This window comes from Drosophila willistoni, assembly GCF_018902025.1.
Source record: "Drosophila willistoni isolate 14030-0811.24 chromosome XL unlocalized genomic scaffold, UCI_dwil_1.1 Seg141, whole genome shotgun sequence".
Lineage (NCBI taxonomy): Eukaryota > Metazoa > Arthropoda > Insecta > Diptera > Drosophilidae > Drosophila > Drosophila willistoni.
Genome location: NW_025814052.1, coordinates 11,314,426 through 11,320,425, shown reverse-complemented (window position 1 = coordinate 11,320,425; position 6,000 = coordinate 11,314,426).

Here is a 6,000-nt window from a genome sequence, read left to right as displayed (position 1 = left end):
AACCACAAAAAAAAAAACAACAAAAAAAACAAAAAAACAAAACGAAATAAAAAGCATTAAATTGAAACTGAAAGTGCAAAATGAAGGGCAGGAATAAATAGAAAATGGAAATTGAGGGGAAACAAAATGAAATATTTTTTTAGATGCAAAGCTAATGATAATGATTTTTTTAATCAAAGATGTGTACGTAATGTGTGTGCGTGTATGTGTGTGTTTGTATTGGGAAAATTGTAAGCATATCAGATGGACAAAAAAAACAAAAAAAAAAAACAAACAAAAATACATTTACATCCAAAATATATATTTACATGTACTTATATACATATATATATATATATCTATACATGGTACTCGGTCTGAAGGTTCCATATAAAAATACAAGAAGAAAAAACTAAAATCAAAAGCAAAACAAAATAATAAATACTACTTAAATAATATTTCATGTCTACAATAAATGTAATTTGTATGTACAATCTGAGCTTACAAAGAAAAACAAACAGCGTTAAGAACTTTTAAATGTTATATATCAATATTTGTTGTTGAACTTTCAAAACAAAACAGAAAGCCAAACAATCAGTCAATATATATACACAAATCTATATACTTACATATATATTGCGATCAATCAAGTGTGTTTCCTCTATCAATTTGGCTTGGTCAATTCAAAAAGCGGCTCAACTCTACATAAACATATATATACACCAAATCTATATACATTTACATACATATATCTACTTTATCTCAATGTGCCCTAAAAACTGACAACAACAAAACAAAACTTAAATTTAAAATGAAAAACGAAAATCTTTTTTAGATATATCCATGTGTGTTTCAGCAAACAAAAAACAAAACGAAACCAATTTAACTTTGGCTGTTCCAAAGTTTCTATATTTGCCAAGAGTAGAGTGCCAAAAACCATATAGTCACACATTTGATTAGGGGTTGTCTTGAAACCTAAACATCGAACATGGTGGAATTGGGGTCATGATCACTTAAGAACTAGCGGGCTTCTCGGGCGTCCCAACTCCCAAGGCGTAATCTTGGCAAAACAATTGCTTAAAATGCAGATTAAGATTCATAGACATGGCTTTAAAAGCTGATGACCTGCAAGATTATACAAATAAAATAATACAAAAATTAAATTCAACCAACAAAATATGTAGAGTCATAAAAATGAAAGAAAAAAACTATAAAAAATAACTTAAATTTAATCATATAGCAACATGCTATAAATAAATTTAAAGACGAAACACCACACAAGTTTTTTTTTTAAAGCAAATAAATTGAAATGTCAATGAAATGGCTATACGAAAATAGAAGAAAAAAAAAACTTGGATGGACAGCAAAAGTTAATATAATAATATTTTAAAGCAATAAAATGTTGGTTAATTGTCAAATTTTTAATTAATTACAGCTAACGAAAAATGGATTGAAATTATTTTAAAACACATAAATAAAACATAGAAATATTGATTTGAAACCAAAAAGAAAAAAATGAAAAAAAAAAAACAAAATAAAACTAAACAAAAACCAAAATACCAACAAAAAAAATTTAAAAAAAAAACACACAAAATAAAACTAAACAAAAACTAAAATACCAAAGAAAAATTAAAAAAAAAAACACACACAAATTAAAACAAAACAAAAATTAAAATATCTAAATAAAAACTTTTAAAAAAGCACACAAAAATTTAATCCAAAAGTAATATAAAAAAAATTAAAAACAAAAAAATACAGAAATAAAAATTCCAAAAATTTACCAATAATAAAAACAGAAATAAAATTGGAAATTTATTAAATGGAAAAATGTAGAAATAAAAATACACAATAAAAAAAAAAACAAAAACAAATAAGATTAAAAAATTTTTTAATAAAATTAAAACTTTAAGCAGAATCAATAAGGTAACCCAAAGTTAACTTTCAATTTCAATGTATTTGAACTAAAAAAAAAAAACAAAACAAAAACTGGAGAAAAGAAAATAAAATAAAAGTAAGGACTTAAAATGGAGGGGATTACAACAAATAAGTAAAACTATTTACAAGTCAATATCGATTCGATCGCAGTCTCTCTATATACTCTATATATACATACATAAATTTAAAAACCAAATAACTATTGTTGTCCTTTTTGTGGTTTTTTCTACATGTCCAGAACAGAACAGAAACCAAAAACACACACAAAAAAAAACATAAATAAACCCAATGAAAACAAAGAAAGAAAAAAACAGAAAAAAAACTCAACTGTTATTAAATGAAATACCGAAATGTTCTATTTGTCCTATTTTTGATAGTTGTGTATACTCGAATTCTTACATATACATCTATATATTACATATATATATATATATTTAATAATGTGTATGTGACTCTTTTACTGTTTTATGTTGACTATAATCTATATAATACGTATGTATACATATATATGTATATATATATATATATATATATATATTATACAAATACTATGTGTACCTACCTAACTAGCATTCAATTTGTTCTGAATGTGCACCGATACAATAATAAAGCAAAACTATTCAATATGCCAGGCAAATAAATACATATATCAAGTCGATCTAGTTATTGAACTGAGATCAGATTCCATTTCAGTAATCAACGATTAGTGATCGATAGAATTGTCATAACAGAACATTTGAAACTGAAAGAATACACATTTTTTTTTATCAATTTGTTTTAAAACATTTCAATTTTCTTTAAAATTGGTTTAAAATTGCTCGACATATATTCAGATATTCAATTTTTTCTTTAAAAGATAGAAGTTTCTTCTTTTTGTTACTTTTCCCAATCAATTTGGATTTGGTTTAGAAGTTTTTAAATACTGAAAAATAAGTTGAAATCAATTTGATTTAAAATAAACCATTTCTTATTTCCAAAGTTTCCAATTAAATTCTTTTTTTAAACTGATTTTTTAACAAATCCTGATGTTCTTTGATCTGTGCTCATAATTATTGATCTGCTCATAAGAAAAATAGCAAAAACAAAAGAAAACAAAAACCCAAACGGCTTCAGAATACCAATAATAATTATATAACAAAACCAATAAATGGGGCAGCTGCTTAATAAAACTGAAGACTGTGAATTCGACTGCTTTGCTGGAAATTCAATTTCAAATCGATTCCCAACGATGTTAACGATGATTGATGGGATTGAGATGATTTCATTGGCAGGCAATGCAGACATATTTACAGCTTTCAGGACTTTGAAGAACTCCTGTTAAACCCGTAACTCATGTTTGATTGTTGTAATTGAATTGAATTGTTGTAAATGTTGTACAATTTGAAGACTTAAGATTAAACAAAACATATTTATTGAAATAAGAGCAAGCGGTTACCACCGACTAAATCAAGATCGAATGATTGAGTAGAGCAAGTAATAAGCATATGATGATGAACAAAAAATTACTTTAATCGATCAGAAACTGAATCTGATACACAAATTGCGTGCTCAAGATTGATGGTTAATGGTTCCGAAAATCCGGGGGAAAAGTGGGCAAAACTACGCATAATTTTTTTAGGCAGTACGATTATATCGAAAAGGCAAATGTCAAGCATATGCAAATAAGTAAATATTTATCAATGTAAATAATGTTGGAATATATACATACCTATAAATTTACATACATACATATATATATACATATATATATATGTATATCAGTAATTGTATAGTAGCAAAATGGCAAAACAAGAACAAAACAAAAAACTTCAAGTGACATTGTTTTGTTTTCTTTCTTTGTATATTTTTTTTTTTGACAAAACGAAACAAAAAAAAAACAAAAAAAATATATAAATCCAATTGTAACTGAATGTAACAATCATACGATGACACATAATGAACTTTAAAACTAAAAACAAAAAACAAAAAGTAATCTGCAACTATTATATAATGTATACACATAATTATATATATATTCTATATATACTTTATATATATATATATATATATATATATACATACATGTGAGTCCTCCCGATATCCATTCACAAGAATTGAGATTTTGATAAAGATAATGAAATGCCTCAATTTGATTGACATCAAATATTTTGGCATTCATATTGATCTGCAACTGCAAGAAACATACGAGTTAGCCCTACACATATGCCTAATATATATATCTATATATATATATATATATATATATTTATACATACATATATATCGAAAATAAATAGTTTATGTGTAAATGTGGTTTGTTGTTATTGGCATTTATTTGGGTAATTTACTCACAGGTAAGTGTCTATATTAAGATTTAGTTATGTTTCATCTTTGGTCAACAATTTGGAGATAACCAAAAATGACCTCGAGCCTTTCAGAGATTATTCATGCAATAAGTTGATTCCATATACAGTCGACTCTCGTTAATTCGAAATTCAAGGGAGTTTTAAAATATTTCGAATTATGGAGAGTTCGAAATATTAAATGTTTGGAATTTTTGAGTGAAAATAAATAAAACTTCGAATTATCAAGTTTTTATTTAACTGCTAATGTTTTACATATTTATAATGTCAATTAATTAATCTTTGAAAAGAACTTATTAATAAGTGTTTGTTTTGGTGCTCAGACTTATCAATAATTCTTTTAAGTACAAAAAGTGCCTGATATGCTGTTTCATCAGTTTCGTTTTGTAGACAAAAGTTTTGTAAATTCTCAAATGAGTCTCTTGCTACCTTAACTGATACTTCTTCCAAAGGTTCTGAAATGTCGTCTTCGCCTTCATCGTTGCTCGTTTCATTTGTATCGGTCAGAGATAAAATTTCGCCATCGCTAAGTGATCTTCATCCACTTGAACATACTCAGAAAAATTTACACCGCTGAAGTCAACTACTGGTACAATAGTTGGTTCTTCAATATCCATAATTATTTGAGAATTGTCCTGCTCTTCTTTTACAAGCCCCGATTTTTTAAAGCAGTTGAGAATCGTTTGGGGTGTTACAGCTCTCCGAATTATCGAGGGTTTGACCATATGAGTTCGAATTACCGCGACGTAGCCAATGATTTTTTCGTTCGAATTACCGAGTGTATAAAAATGTATGGACAAAATTCGAAATATCAAGAGATTTTGTAGGGGATTCGTGATAACTTCGAATTACAGAGAGGTTCGACTTATCGCAGGTTTGAATTAACGAGAGTCGACTGTATTTCTTTGACAAGTTTTAGTTACTTTTTGTTATTATCTGTTTAGTTTTATTAATGTATATTAGTGCAATTGTGGTCTATATTTAAGTCACTTTCATTTCGTTTGCATTTAGCAATGCATCAAATGTCTAGATGATGATTAATGGAAATTCTTTTGGCTTGCCACCAGGGTTAAGGTGAAGGCCAGCTAAGCCGCAATATACGCAGTGGTCTGCCAGATGCAGTTGCCCCACAGAATGCCCACAAGCGATGAGAGCCATAAATCAAACATTATGGGCCCCCCCCATCTTCATGTTCTGCTCCTGCTGCTGCTGCTAGGCTAAGCCGACTTTCGCCTAGATGTATGCAATGCAAATTTTCGGCATCGAGTGAGTGCTAGAATCGAGGTAGTCCATCCAAAGACCCACAGAGAGAGAGAGACCAGGAGCCAGGCATTAAATGTTAATGCGCTTTATGCAACGCTTGACTGGCCAAACGTACGCATATACACACCACTTGGACCGCATCCGAATCACCACCACCACCACAATTCTGCACAGTGGTTAAAATGATTCCCTTTTATTTCGATTAAATTGTATACAAAGTTGATTCAGTTGATTAGCGGTGAAAATAAGTTGGTCTGAAATACTGTTAAGTAGAAGATTAATCATCATTTCAGAATGTGGGCTAAATTCGCTGGTAATTCACAACTGGTTCAGTCCTAGACTGAAAATCAAGCGAGAGCTTGTCATATCTGCTAAGCTCAGGTCCAGAGCCTTGATTTAATATGAGTAAACTCTTTAAGTGCATGGAAAACAGGGTAAGACTCTCCTTGAATTAGGCTTTCTGCTCCACAGTGTGGTGGCA